General features: G+C 40.2%; 1 protein-coding gene across 7 annotated transcripts in view; it reads right to left on the reverse strand.

Moving 5' to 3' along the window:
- The window catches only part of RESF1 (retroelement silencing factor 1), a 33715-nt gene extending 21289 nt beyond the window's left edge, over nucleotides 1-12426 (reverse strand). For 4 of the 7 annotated variants that reach the window (XM_053921656.2, XM_053921655.2, XM_053921653.2 and 1 more), the window contains exons 1-3: nucleotides 12350-12426; nucleotides 10266-10359; nucleotides 189-318 (exon numbers count right to left, since the gene is read on the reverse strand). The gene's annotated coding sequence lies outside the window, so the exon portion shown is untranslated. Of the gene's footprint in view, nucleotides 1-188; nucleotides 319-1181; nucleotides 1455-10265; nucleotides 10360-10664; nucleotides 10815-12349 lie in introns of those variants that run through there. The other 3 variants (XM_053921654.2, XM_071221058.1, XM_024575427.4) reach the window with 3 other exon arrangements.
- Between the last annotated feature and the right edge of the window lie 3720 nt (nucleotides 12427-16146).

Raw genomic sequence — 16146 nt, forward strand, 5'->3', positions numbered from 1 at the left:
CACTAAGGTTAAGATTTATAAAATAGTTTTTCCATTTAAAAATATTTTATATCCATGCAGAATGTATTTTAATTGAAAAATTGTCAATCCGGCAGCTTCCTTTATTTCTAAGTCAGCCTTATTACAAAAATTACAAAGCAAAAAATAACGTAAATTCATACCTTTGAGGAATAATCAACAATATTTACCTTGCCAGGTAGCTCAGTTGGTTACAGTTGTCCCAACATCCCAAGGTTGCAGGTTCAATTCCCAGTTAGGGCACATATACGAACCAACCAATGAATGCATAAGTAGAACAACAAGACAATGTTTCTCTCTCTGAAAACGACAACAAAAAAACATTAATATCTATCTTAAACACACATGCACGAGTATAAATACACCCATGAACAGAACTCTATGAAAACGGACCTATTTTATATATATTTGGCCACAGTAGGTCTGCTGTAGGTATGATGAAATATTAAGAAACAGAACATGAAAAGATAAACTGTGCCACATCAAGAATTGTTTTATACACAAGTGTGACCATTACACTTCATTGAATAAACTAGAACATTATCAGAGTGAAAGCACTATGAATAGCCTAGATGATAAGCATTAAAAAAAAAAAAAAAAAAAAGACTGTCTCAGGGGAACATAAAACACAAAGATGCATATCTAGACAGTATCCAGCAAGCTTCAATAAATGTCTGTTGAGTGAATAAACATTATCTGTAATTGCTGAACACCAAATTAAAGAGAAGTCCTTATTTAAACTTATAGATGGGAAAATGTCCTACCTCTCCCTTCTCCACATCTATGCCAACCATGATTTCATTTGTATTTCAATACCCCCAAAACATGGACTTCTTAAAAAAATGTAAACATATCCAGTTACATATACATTTACTCTGTGTGGGTATAAGTATACTCATATATAGATATAAAATACCCCTCATAACTGGGGGGAAAAATATCCCCACTATGTTCTGGGCGCTGTTCATCAAAACTTTCCATTATGGCTTTATAAGTTTCACATCTAATGTGTTCCAGAAGCCAAAGTGTACTTAGAGCACCTACTGATGCAATTAAATTGAAAGCCAGCATTTTTCATTAAAAAAAAAAAAAAATTTGTATTTGAAAAAGCTATAGATACTTCTAATTAAAAAAAAGAAATCAACAAAACCACAAATACTAACACTCCAGTGTAAAAGCCATTTTTCAGGAATTCCAAAAGTAGTGATTCATTGAAAAAATTCTAGCTCTGGCTTTTGTATCCTCAGTCATAGAAGAAACTAGATTATCAGTCCTCGAAATAGTCCTTGAAGAGTAGATTATTCTAAGTTTTACATTGTTTATATTATTTACTAATAACTATAAATAATAGTTAACATTTGAGAATTTACTATTTGTTAAGAATTGAAGAGTTGCAAATAAGACACCACTCTCGAGGGAAGGTGAATGGCCAGAGGCAAACAGCCAAAGGCAATCTTTATTGTCCAAGCTTCTAATATATATCCTTTTGTTATATAACTTTGTTACATAAAGTGTTTTTTTCTTTTTACACACATGATTAAGTTATAGGCTGTAACACAGCAATTACTATGGTAGGTATGTTATGTGTTCTTGGTACTAAGGTTACCTCTATAGTAACTTTACTTCTGTATACCCAATGGGGTGAGCCTTAGGTTACTTCTATGGTAACCTGGGGTGAGACTGAGGTTACCTCTGTGGTAACTTTACCTCAGCCAATAAGGGTTTGTTATGTGGTCATGATTCCATTGGTTACGGCCCTGTAACCAGGCCCTGGTTATGGAGCATGTGGCGTTCCACAGTGTCCCTGTAACCAGCCTTGGTTATGGCCTGCAACCAAGGATGAGGAATCTAGATTTTGATCACCACAGAGAACTATGCTGAATGGTCTAAATACATTATCACATTTAACTGTCACAATATGAATGAAGTTAAGCTGTCTTCCCTAAGCAACAGCACGACGGCTAGAAGGGCTAGAAGTCCTATTACAGCTGTCAAGTTGGTTCTCCACACTGCCATACAGATAAAAAGGAGACAAGACCAAATGGTTCACATACAATTTATTAAAACAGCAAAACCAGCATCGGTGTCCCCAGTCTGGGAGGTCTTACTGAGGGAGGTAAGAACTCAGGTTGCAGAAGAGCCATTTGATAGCTATACCCCAAATCGGAAGGGAGGTGGTAGGGAGGCACACAAGAAACAACCTTGTGGCAGTATCTCACAAAGCTACATATCAACATTTGTTCTGGGAGGACTTGCAGGGTGTCCTGCAAGGTGTGGGTCAGACTGAGATTAAATGTGCAGCCTAAGGGAAGACAAAGGTCATTGGGGCACCATTGTGAAGCTGTTCACCCACAGGTCCACTCTCCAATCTCTCAGGGGAGTGGGATACACTACTCTACTTTTCCTAACTGATTAATCCAGGTACTGCGTGGGGTATTGGCAAACACATATATCCCATAATGACTGGCCATTAGGAAGTTCAGGGGCAATGCAACTGAAATCTGGCTAGAAAGTTTACACTACAGGTAACGCTTGAACAACACAACAGAGGGGTTAGGGGAACTGACTCCTCCTCCCCACCCACCTCTGTTGAAAATCCAAGTGTAACTTTTGACTTTCTCAAAACTTAACTTCCAATAGTCTGCTGCTGACTGAAAGCCTTACTAATAACAGAAACAATTAACATATTTTATATTGTTTGATATCCTGTACCCTTACAAGTTATAGTACTGTATGTATATATTTATTGAAGAATTAATCCATATATAAGTGGATCTGAACAGTTCAAACCCATGTTGTTCAAGGGTCAATTGTAGTTTGTTGTGTTTCCAGAGTAGAGGTCAGAGACAAATTTCAGACCACCTTTTCTAGTTGTTATTCCTTAAAATGAGAATTAAAGATAACGGAGTACACATGAAGAAGTCAGTTAACCCACCTTGGAGTTCTGCCTAACAACTCATTTCAGAGCCCTCTCTAGGTATCCACCCCAAGAAAACATGATCCACTTGAGGGTTGAGGATCTCAAATATCTAAAACTCTTTGACAACTGCCTCAAGTACACAATTAGCGTTTAGCAGGAAAGTATAAATTATATAAGATGCAGTATACTGTTGGGGTACAAGCTGTATTAGGAGTGTAAGTATCACTTCTTAAAATAGTAGTGAGCCAATTTTGCACCTTGGAAGGTGGAAAAATTCCTTCAGTAAAACTGATCAGTACCATGTAACAGGCTGAAATGTCTCTGAAGAAAAATCTGGTAAAACCATTATTGCTTGTTAGTTATCCCTGTTATTATAGACCACATTCCAGTGCTTACTCTGATGTCTCCGGTGAGACATCGGGTTCTGTTGAGAGGGTTGTAGGAGACTCAGTACAGACATTTTGTTGGAATAGGTTAATATCCAGACTTTATAAAACTGGAGGTTGAAATTAAGGATGCAAGGGGACCTCAAGTACCAGAAGAGACCTATAGGACAGAATTTACTTTTTGCCAGCAGGATCAGGTAAGGGATGACAGATCCAGCAATCAGTTAAATTCAGAGCCATAATTATAGCCTAGGAAATACAAGAGTGTTCTGCTTTCCCTTAATCAGGAACCCATAGGAAATCATGACTAATAGGATGAGGTTTTCAGGCCTTTGCCCAAGGACACAACTTCCAAGGACATCCACTGGTAAAGTCAGCAACTGCTGAAGTTCCTTAGATTAAGATCTTCCATTGGCTAGCAGTATGCTGAGGATGGTAGCAAAACCAGGGGTAAATTAAGAGTAATGGTTTCTGCTCCCATCACTTGATCGCCTGCCTCCCCGTCTCCCCTCCATTGTCTTCTTTCCCCAACAAACATAGGAGCTATGCAATTTTGCTCGTAAGAAGAGATGGCAATCACTCAATTGTGAAACTGACTGATCCCATGCTTGAAGACACCCAAGCCACAACACTTTGTCCAAAGACATGGTCACGTGGAAGGAAAATGTAAAAACAGATACAAATTTTGGCAGTGAATCTTTAGGGCCGTAATGAAGCAGTCACCTACCAGAGACAAATTTCTATCACCCAATAAACACTTTTCAACTACTTCAACTAAAACTACATGTGGCAAAAAGCAGAGAGGAGAATCCAACTATTTTTCTGTTAAGCCAGACATTAAAGTGATTTGTAAAAATACAAAAAAAAAAAAAAAAAAAAAAAAAAAGCTACTGTTTTTGGAAATATGTATATGAGGATTTATTGTACTTTTAAATAAATAATCTTTAAACCTTTCTCAGTTTTACTTTATAATGTAGAAAATGTTATTGTAACCTACATAAACAAATGTTCTTTAGGGTCCTGAAGAGTTTTTAATGTATATGAATTCTTCTTGAGACCATGTGTCCCTGTTTTCTGCAGCTGCAGAAAAAGCATGTCCATGCAATTCTCATGGAAAGGAGAAGCTAGAAGTATACATCTGACCTCTGTGGAATTTGCCCATGCTTATTTTTTACCCATTGGTCCTATATTATATCTTTTGCTGTTATAAAAGTTTTGCCAGTGTTATGTTGTTAACACTGGTAAGATGCCTTAGAAAACTTAACTCTTCTTTTTACCAATTAATCTATGCTAAAATTGGTTTATCATAGTCATTTCACTTAAAGTCTCAGAATCTATCAACAATATTCAGTTTAGATTTAGTTTGGATTTACCATATTTGGTCTTCATCCCCATTTCTGACACAGAACTCCTAAAACTAATAAAGGTGTCTTTTCATTTAATCACTCATGACTATGTTTTATAAAAACCCAAAAGGACAGGGTTCTGAGAGCTTCAGGATTGGTGAACACATGGAAATCTGGGGAGAGTAGCATCTTGGGGGAGGTCATGAAAGCCCCTTTCCACATACCTCACCCTATGCATCTCTGCCATTTGGCTGTTGATTTATATCCTTTGCCATAAACCAGTAATCAAGTCAAGTAAAATGTTTTTGAGTTCTATTAGCTGCCCTACCAAATTAAATGAACCTGAGAAAGGGTGTCTTTAAAACCTCTATAAATCTATAGCCAGTCAGTCCATCAGAAGTACAGGTAACAACCCGAACTTGCAACTAGCATCTGAAGCCCCAGTAGGGGTTCCTGGGAACCTGCAATCTGTAGCCAGTGGGTCAGAAGCACCAGTAGGAACAAGTAACTGGCATCTGAAGAGTAGGGATTTGATCTTGTGGGACTCAGCCTTCAAGCTGTCCCCAGAGAATTGCTTGTGTTGATGTGAGGATAATTCCCCTCTAAACACACACTGGAATTGTGTGCAGAACCCCCAAAGGACCTCCAAAAGACGTATCAACCAAAACTGACTCAAGAAGATACAGGAAATGTAAGCAGAACTAGAGAGATTGCATTAGTAACAAAAACTATCCAGGAAGAAATGGTTAGGCCCAGGCAGCATTCTGGTGAATCAAATCAAAAATTTTTTAACTTAAAACCAATTCCACAAACTTTCCTAAAACATAAAATAGGAGGGAATATTTCCCAACTCAATTCTCTGAGGCCAACATTACCATAATACCAAAACCAGAAATCACAATAAAACCACACACCAATCTGTTATGAATATTCACAAAAATCCTCAACAAAATAATAAAACCAAATACAGCAGCAAATAAAAATAATTATATGCCATGACCAAATGGGACTTATCTCAGAAATGCAAGATTGGTTCCACATTAAAAATAAAAACTGAATATTCTGTAACATATCAAGAGAATAAAGGACAAATCACATGATCACAGCAGATGAAGTCAACATGTAGTGTGACTGAAATTAAATGCATCTTAAAATCCAACACCCTTTCACGATAAAAAATACTGAACCTCGGAACAAGAAAATTTCCTCAACTTGATTGATAAGAGGAATCTACAAAAAACTCGCAGCTGGAAGACTGAATGCTTTCCCTCTGAGAAAGGAACAAGACAATGTCTTTTCTTGACAAGTCTATTCACACTGTCTTACGGGTTCTAACGAGAGCAGTTAGGTGAAAAGAATAAGTAAAAGACATCCAGACTGGTAATAAAGAAGTAAGACTCTCTCTACTTGCAGAAAACATCATCTTGTATATAAGAAAATTATTAAAGAACCCACTTAAAAACTCACAAAACTAATAAATTAGTTTGGCTAGATTGTCTAATACAAGCTCAATATACAAAAACCAAATGCATTTCTATAAAACGTTTAATCTAGAAAAAATCCATTTACAGTATTATCAAAAATAAAAACTTTCAAATAAACTTAACAAAAGTAAAAGTTTTATACTCTGAATACTATAAAACATTGCTAAAAAAAATTAAAGACATAAATAACTGAGGAAAAAGTAAACTCACATTCCTAGATTGGAGGACTTAATACTGGTAAGGTGGCAATACTCTCCAAATTGACCTACAGATTCAGTGCAACCCTTACCAAAATCCCAGGTCTCTGCAAAAATGGAGAATCTGACCCTAAAATTTGAAAGAGTAAAATTGGAGGACTCATACTTCCCAATTTCAAAACTAACTAGTACTGTTAAAAGAAAAACAATCAACAGGCTAAATGTGGGTCACTTGCCACAGCCCCCAACCCCAACAAATCAAGGCTCTGATTGCAGTTTCAGCCTCTCCCAGGATTAGAATTTCCTGATTGCAATTAGTGAGGTAATCTGCAGGAAAAGATCTCTGATGACCTTCCCCCAAGTCAGCTGACCTTCCCTAAAACAATCCTTCCATTGCTTGTTAATAACTTTCTTGCCCGAACCAGTTTCCTATAAAATCCTTCATTTCCCATTTTATTTAGTTTTTCTACTATATTGCCATGAAATAGTATTATGTTAATTTCCCACACCTTCTTGGAGCACTTTTCTATTTCTTAGATGGAATCATGCCTGAATCATGAATCTTTCAATAAAGCCAATTAGATCTTCAAATTTATTCAGTTTAATTGTTTTTTTAACACTATAAAACTAACAGTAAATAAGACCATCTGGTATTAACACAGGATAGACATTGATCATACAAATGTCTATTAACTTAGGAAAGGATAAAAACAAAATGTGGCATTATCCACACGATGTATTATTTGGCAATAAAAAGGAATGAGGTATATATATGTGTCAACATGGATGAACCTTAAAAATATTGTGCTAGGGGAGAAAAGAGTAACAAAAGACCATGTGATTTCATGTACATGAAATGTCAAAAAATCTAGAGACAAACTACCATTAACAGTTGCCTAGGAATGAGTGGGTTGGGAAGAATAAGGAGTGACTGCAAAGTGAGTATGGAGATTCTTTTTAAGGTAGATAAAATGCACTAAAATTGATTGTGGTGATGAAATGAGCTAATTGAATTACATCTCTAATTGAGTTTTTTAAAAAAACAACCAAAACCAAAATCCAAACAGCATTTTCCTATTAGCACAGACATGGACACATGACTGAAAGACAGCCAATGAAATTTAAAATATTGGTACACAAGCAAGCAATCAAAAGGCACGGTCTGTGTAAGTTGAAGTTGATTAGGTATCTGAACAAAAGGTCATGTAATAAGTCTGACAAGCTCAGTGACCAAAGTAACCTCACATGACGATGGGATCATAAATTCCTAACTGGACAGGTCATGGTGGGAAGTCACACCCTAGGCCAATGACTTCCTTAGTATAAGGTTTATCTTTGCCTTAAGCAAGCCTTGCCCTGCCCATTGTTTGGGCATTTTTGAAATTCCAGAGTAATCTTTTCCAGACCCCTGGGAGGCATAACCACCCTCAGGGGAGCACACCATCAATCACGTGTCCTGTGTGCCATCCCCATGTACGGTAAATGTTTGCTAACTTCCGGTACCCACCAATGTATGTATCCCTCCATTTTACTTTCTTTTTTAACTCTGCATTCCATTTTACTTTTTATCCAATGGTAGTGACTTTCCCACTTGCTTTCTTCAGCCTCCACTATCTACCACCAATGATATCCTTTTCCTTGTATTCCAAATGCAGAAAAAGCAAAATTGCCATTCTCCAGAGCATTTTCTCAGTCCTTTGAGAATCTTGCTTCCATGCACACCCTCAAGCTCAAATAAACTGTTATAAAATTTTTTTATAGGTTTGGACATTCTTTCAGCAACAGATATATAGAGATACTAGGGCCACCCAATGAAGGGAGGTGTGCCTGAGAATAAAGTCAGAGCTGAAGACAGCAGAGCTCAAAGACAGTGTCTCACATCTTTAAAACTTTATTTCAGATATTTCAAATTCAGGTGCTGGATCAAGACAAACCTGAGTAAGATTGAGCTACATGACCTATAAATTATGTGATACAGTAAATGTTCTTTTGGAGCTTAAAAAACAATAATCTGTTTACGATACCTATTTTTTTTTAATTTTTAAAAAATGCTTATTGATTTTAGAGAGGAAGGGAAAGAGAGAGAACCATCGATGTGAGAGAAACATTGATTGGGTACCTCCTCTTGCAGTTCCCAAACTTTCTGGCACCAGGGATCGGGTTCTTGGAAGACAATTTTAAAAATTTTCCCACGGGGGTGGGGACACAGGCAGCAGAGCTCAGGCAGCTAGGTGAGCACTCCCTCCTGCTGGGCTGCCCCTCCTACAGGGTGGCCCTGTTCCTAACAGACCTGGGGGTTAGGGGCCCCTGGTCTCCTGTATACCCCAACTGGTAATTGACCAGCAACCTAGATATGTCCCCTGACCAGGAATCAAACCTGTAACCTTTTGGTGTACAGGGCAACTCTCCAACTACCTACACCACTATGGCCAGGGCATGATTGCTATTTCTTAAAATGTAAGTGTAGATTTTAACCACAAGTAAAATTTTATTTACAAATAAAGTCTTATAATTTAATACATCTTGAGAGAATCTAAGTGACTGTCATTAAATCTCTGCAATCATAACTATGAGCCAAGGTCTCACTTTGAGACATTTACTTCAACAGGCCAACATTGCTTGTCAATTTAGGGTACTAAGAATAAACACACTACATAGCTGCCTTCCAGCAAAGCATTTAGAATTCTTCAAGGTCCACATGACTACTTTCTTCTTTATAAGGGTTATTATGACGTTGATTTTAACCTGCATTTCTATAAACAGGGTTGGTGAATTGTTGTCTCTTTATCTCATATGGAAAACTTTCTGTCTATTTCACACAGTATGCCTCCAGTGAGGGGAGGGAGGAGGGTGAAGTCCTGGCCAGACAAAAGATTCATGAAATTCACCTTTAAAAATGCCTTTTGAAACAGTAAGTTAGATAAATTCTCTAAACATTTATGCTCCTATTGTGTCTAAGACCATGATAATACAAATGGGAAGGAAAGGGAGCTTCCAGCACATCACAGAAATAATATGGCATAGCCAAGCTTTGGGGCAAATTTGCCCTGGGTGGAGAATTTAATGGAGGCATTCATGATTTCAAATAAGCCTACAGGAAAAAACTAGAGTTGTGTCTGGTATTTCCTTAATGAAACAGAACCTACAACAACAGATCTATAGTTAAAAACTTAACACAAAGCCATTAAGTTCCGCAAACTGAATTTTGTATAATGCAGTGTCTTAGGCCATAAAATATATTTCCTCTAATGTGACAACAGATAAAATTTATTGAACACCATGTGCCAGGAACTGTTCCAAATGTGCTATTATGACAACGATCCTATGAGGGAGGTACCATATTCCCATTTTACAGATCAGATATCTGAGCCAAAGAAGTTAAACATTTTCCCAAGGTTGTACAAAGAGTAAGTGGGAAAGCCAAGATCTGAAGCTCAGTAGTCTGATTGCAAGCACCATGGTTTTAGTCATTACACAAGGTTTCCTAACACTTGGTTTTTTACAAGATGGAAGAAGCTCTGGAGACTATCACTTTGGTTTTATAGGTTGCTATATATCTCACGGAATGGGTCTCCCAGAGTTGTGCTCTGTGCTGTCTTCCCTCAACACCATGTGCCAGAAAAAAATAAATAAAAACAACCAAAAAGAAACAGAGCATATAGAGAATAATTTTAAGTAGACTTCTGCCTTAGTATCTTGGACCAGTCACCTCAGCATGAAAAGTATCTTCCCTATCTTGCAAAGATGAACTGAAATACTCTATGCTAACTAAGCCAACCATATTACTTTGAAGTTTTGTCATCAAACCTATTGTGTCCTAGAGTTTAATTTTTAGCCAATGCTGATTCATTAATTAGTAATTTTGTTCGGTAACAGATATACTAGAGTAGGCTACTTACAGGTGGCATACTTACCTTTAAATTAGGTGTTACCCTTTCATTATTGTGTACGTTGCAAATTTCACCCCAAACACGTCAGTGTCCCTCCACAATGTTTACTTCTTTGGTCCTGGAAGAGCAGTTATATAATTAATAATTACTCACATAAAATTTATTTATCACCTTTATATCAAATTTATAATAGAAATGTATATTAATCTGTTTACTTGATATGACATTGCTGTGCAAAGCTGTTACTTGAAGTTGCACAAAAACCGTACTAACTTTTCTGAATTCTGAAGAATGCAAAGAAACTAAACAGAAACTAAACGTTCTGGCCTAAAATGCCATTCACTTTTCAAGTTAGACTTCCAATTTATGTGCCCTTCTCCAGGTCCACTACTGTCTTTGCATTCCCAAACAGAAGAACTTTACCTTAGCAATTTTAACAGCTTAGCAAAAGAGAATCCAACTGTACAGGATGAAAAAAAACAAGTAACTAAAACCTTAATATTCATGCATGTTAACAGTGAATAACACTTCAATAATTTACATACTGAGTTCTGCAACCCACCCCATTAAAATGCACCCCAGGCTCATACATCACCTGCTGTTCTCTTTACCTGAGAGACAGGCACTTAAAGTATTACAAATAAATTGTTTTCACTGAAACGATCCCCCGAAAGCTTGCTGCTGAACTCAGGACCCTAAGGACATGTCCTGAGGGAAAACAAGTCCCTCAAGAATACCTAAATCCGGGATGCATTTGTGCATTTAAAAACGCCTCTAGGAGCGAGCTCTTGCTGAGGAACAAAAATGCTGGGGACCACTTTGTGCGATACGAGAGGCTGCAGCCCCGCGCACGCGAGGGGAATCAGGCCTGGAGAATGCACTGTGTCCCTCGAGGCTTGCTTTGCTTTGTAGAGCCCTGTTGGCAGAAACCAGATGTTTTTAAGTTCAAAGCGTAGGGGAGGGAACTCCTAATCTCAGGAACCAGGCCTTCAGGACCCTCTGGCGTCAGCATGTCTCACAGACCCTGACCTGAGTCGGATCTCTGTGTTTCTTCAGTTGTTACCCGCAGATACTATCTGTTTGCTGTAGCTGTGGCCTGTGGACACTGGCTGACGAGCGTGCGTGCACGCTGCACACCCTGCACAGACCCCGTTTCCGAGAAGGGCTGGGGCGGTCTCCCCGAGAGGGAACGGCCAGCCCCTCTCCCCCAGACTGCGTGGGGGGCCCCGCGGGCCCCGCAGACCTGCACACCGGCTCCTGCGGCCGCCCCGCTAAGGCACCCCGGGCTCACACACCACCTGCCGTTCTCTTCACCTGCGAGGCGGCGCCGAGTGGCACAAACACACTGTTCTCGCTGAAGCGACCCCGGGGGAGCTTGCTGCCGCACTCCGGACCCTAAGGACGCGTCCGGAGGGAATCCAAGCCCCTCGGGAACCCCTACAGCCGGGACGACTCTGTGCACCCGAAAACGCCCCGAGGAGCGGGCTCCGGCCGGGGAGCGAACCGCCGCCGGCACCGGGGCGCTCGCGGGCCGCTCGGAGACCCGGGCGGAGCGTTTGTTTCGGGAGGGCACGGAATAATGGGAGTGGGGAGGAAGGGAGCGCTCGCCGAACAGTAAGTGCAAAACAAAGATTTTCTGTTCGCGCTGGCCACAGGAAATAATTAGGAACAGAAGATACCCGCCACCCCACCTAACCAAACGCCCGGCCGTTCAACAAAACGGGTCCCGGCGGACGCCACCGCGACCGCCACCGGGAGCAGTGAGCGAGGGGAGGCGAACGGCCGGCGAGGTGGCGCCCTCGGGCTCGGGCGCGGGGTCCTGGGCGGGCCTGAGCCGCTCCCGCGCCGCGAGCGAGGCGGCGGGGGGGAACAGCCGGCCGAGTTCGGGCGGCGGCCGCGGGGCGCGCGAGCCCGCGGGGCTCTCCAGGCCGGGAACCGCCCGGGCGCCCGCAGCGCCGCGCGACTCCGTCACCGCCTCAGAACAAAAGCGCTCCGCGGGCGGGCGCGCGCCCTGCCCCTTCCCCCGGGCGGGATGGGCGCTCCGAGCCCGCTGCGGGAGACCCGACGACGCGAGCGAGGGGCAGTCAGGCACCCGGTCCCACACTTACCGACGGGCGCGGAAACCTGCGAGGGTAGGAGAGGAGGACGAGCTGGCCTCCCGAGTCCCAGAGTTTAAGTCAACTCCGGTCCGCCTTCAGGGGCGGGGCCAGCAGCGAGCCCCGGGCGTCGAGAACAGCTGGGCCCCGCCCCACGGGCGCGGGCGGCGCCGCCGCGGTCCTAGTGAAACCCAGCTCAGCCGCCGCCGCGGCCGGCCCCGCCCTCCAGTGGATGGAGCGGCAGTTTGCAAAGCTTATTCGCGAATCGGAAGGTGGAAACTTCAGCAGTTATCTTCTTTTAATTTGCATCAGAATCGCCCGTACTGTCTTGTTAAGAAGGGATTGAAGCGCCCCATCCGCAAAATCAATTCTGTAGGTCTAAAGCGGGGTTGGAAATGTTGGTTTCTCAAAAAATTCTCTGGCTGTTGCTGTTCGTCTCAGAACCAGTGAATCAATTTTTATAAGGTCTGCGAACTTTCCATAAAACCTATGAAAGAAAGTGCATCAAGTAAAGCGTAAGGGGAAGATTTTTCTTTTCTTTTTCTTTTTCTTTTGTTGTGGTAGCTTATTGCAGTAGGGAAAGCGTCCACTAATGCAGAGGAAACTTCTAAAAAAAATAGACCTTTTTCTTTTCTTTTTTTTGGGGGGGGTATGAACTTTTTAATAGGAAGGCTTATAGAAGGAAGTAAATAAGGGAATCCTGTATGAGAAAGGTCAGAAGTGTTTAGTTCTTGCATGAAGAACAGGATATTCCCTTGCCCTTGAGGTTCAAATCTTGGCTCTGCCACTTACTAGACATACTGATGGGGGAACTCAAGAGTTAAAAGTTTTAGCTTTAGTTATAGTTAATAGCTTTAGTGATTAAAGCATGTAGAAATCTGTTGTTCCAGGAACTGGAATGCATGACTGCCCCCACCTGTCTGATTACAGGAGGCTTGCAAGCAATTCAACCTTTGTGCCCCAGGAGGCCTGTAAGCAATCAATATGGTATCTGAGCTATTGTGCTCCAGGGAGAGAATGTCCTCTGATCAGGACACAGATAAAGAATGGCCGGTCAGCAGATGAAGGGATGCTAGAAAAATCCCTGGACTTCAGCTTTTATCTGATTAATGTTTTTCCGTGAATTCCAAACCCCTTACCTACTTTTTCCTGAATTCCAAACCCCTTACCTACCCTTTTCTTCTCCTTATTAAAGAAGTCAGCTTGAGATGAGATGTTAAGACAGTTTTTATATACATAACCCTCCATTTTTTCAGATCTTTGGCATTGAAAAAAGTGTCCATCAAGATTCAATCCTTGTCTCTATGTATTGGTTCTGATAGTGACAGGCAGCATGAATACCACCTTTTCCAGTTTCAGTACAACCCTGAGAAAATCACTTAACCTGTCTCTGCCCAGTTTTCCCATCTGTAAAACAAACATAACACCAATACTTACCTAACAGGATTGTTGAAATAGTTATATAAATTAATATACAACCTAGAGCAGATCCTGGAACCTCGGCTAACACATTTGGCTCAGTTATGAGGTTTTCCAGAACCTAAGCCACACAGGTCAGCAAGTAGAAATGAACCGAAGGGAGAGGGAGTTTTGTTGCCAGAAACTCTGACAGAAACCCCGCTGCTTCACATCTTCAGGAAGGCTTAATGCCCAGCAACATTTAATGCCCAGGAAGTTTCAAGTCTGTTTGGGATAAAGTTGCTAATCTCTCTGCTGTATGTCCTTGTCAGTGTTTGCACTGACTTTCTCCTGTCTTCTTTAGATGAGGAAAGCTTGTCTGATTTTCCAAAAGTGTTTGGTCTTTTCACCAATCCTAACATACAACTGTTATTGTGAATGGAAAGGGGGCTATGTAATAAATATGACAAATTCTGTGACTAAAAGGAACCTCAATGGGTGATCTGATCATAAATTCCTAACTGGGTAGGTCATGGTGGGTAGTCACTCCCCAGGTCTATAAAAAGGTTTATCTTTGCCTTAAGCAAGCCCTATCTATTGTTCTTGTACATCGAGGTTACACACCTTTGAAATGCCAGACCTAATAGTAACCATCCTCAAGGGAGCACTTGATCTCGAAAACTGTCCTATAATATAGCACAGGGGTTTCCCACCTTTCTGTAACCTTACTTACATTCCCTCCTTAATTTCAATCATATAAAAAGAATGACAAAACTGTCATTCTCTGGAGTATTTGAGATCTTGCTTCCAGACTTGTCATTGGTTTGGCTCAAATAAGCTGTTATAAAAGTTCTCTGCAGGTTTGGACATTCCTGCATGAGCACATTCATCAATATAGCAGCCCTAAGGAGTCACCAGGAAGCAGACTTGCAAAGAATCCAGGACCTGAAAGTAAGCTTAATCAAATGCTGGGCTTTACATTGCCTTCTCTTTCTTATATTTACAATTCAGTGTGCCAAGCAAAGAACCTTTTTATCCATCTGGTCAGGCTGGGGAAAGACTCCCCTAAAAGATTAGATTGCTCTTTGTTATGTCCCCTGCAAAAATTATAGATCCTCTCCTTGTGCTTCCCAGCATGCAAAAGGAAAGGCTCTCTTAGGTCAAATTACTTTTGACTATTGGTGCTATCTCAATCTTTCAAGAGCATAATACTTAGCTCAAAAGCTTGTTAACTCTGAAACTTATAAAAACATGTTTAGAAAAATGCATTACATTTTAAGCTTATCTATAGTAAGGAATTGTGAAAAATAATATAAATGGAGACCCTGCAAATGGAGTCAGAGCCGCTCTTGCATGTCTTACTCCATTTGGAATGTAAAAATAGGGCAAAATAACCTTTGGATTGGGCCTAAAGCAGCATTGTATTCTACACAACTGTTTGCAAAGATAACAGGAAATTGGAAGTGACTGCTGGACTCAAAATTAAAGACATTCTTTAGAATTAGCATCACTATGTTAGCTTACCTGTACCTATAGAAATTTCTTCTATTCATGTCATTGTTCCCCTTCCTTTTTCATAAATACCCTTTGCCTTTACCTCCTAGTCAATGCTTTCCAAATAGCTACTCTTGAAATCAAATAAATGCTTTGTTGCCTCCCACTTTGGCCTTTTATTTTTAGGCTAACATACTATGTTGGTTTACAAAAGGTGTCTATTATTCATTTAAGTTGTAAATCAGGTCATTGGTTTTCTTTTTCTTTTCTTGGTCATGCCCTGTATTCTGTTTCCCCTTCTTGTTAGTAATATTTAGCGGGATACTAGGTCGTTTACCTAGAGAATACATTCCCCCAGCCTCCCTTGCAGCTAAGAGTTGTCTTGTTTCCATTCTTAAAATGACATATGAGCAGATATATTGTATGCAACTTGTACCTGAAGGAATGTCTTACTCTGAAATTCCTTTATCTTTCTCCATTTGATTGAATTGGAATGTAGAAATGGCAGTAACCTAATTTGAACCATACAAAGAAATATAATTCCTGAGATAATTCTTTTTTTTTAATGCCACAAATCTCTTTGGCAATTTGGTGAAGTTAATAGATCCCTTCTTAAAATAAAATATGTAAAATTACAAAGAAAGTTAATTCAATGTGAAAGTTATCAAAATTTTTTTAAATAAATTTATTTCTTAATTAAAACAATAAATTAGATCTAGTAGCAGAGCTAACACCTCTGATTTGAAACTGATGGACATAAATGATATTTCAAGTTTATCTGGATTAACTGTAATACTATAAGAATACCTGTGATTATTATGGTGAAAGATTTACTGCTAATACTGCTATATTACTATGCCTTTGTTTCCAACACTCATAATTGAAAGAAATAGTACAATACTTGTCAGTAAAATGTT

The sequence above is a fragment of the Desmodus rotundus genome, chromosome 3, assembly GCF_022682495.2.
Source record: "Desmodus rotundus isolate HL8 chromosome 3, HLdesRot8A.1, whole genome shotgun sequence".
NCBI lineage: Eukaryota > Metazoa > Chordata > Mammalia > Chiroptera > Phyllostomidae > Desmodus > Desmodus rotundus.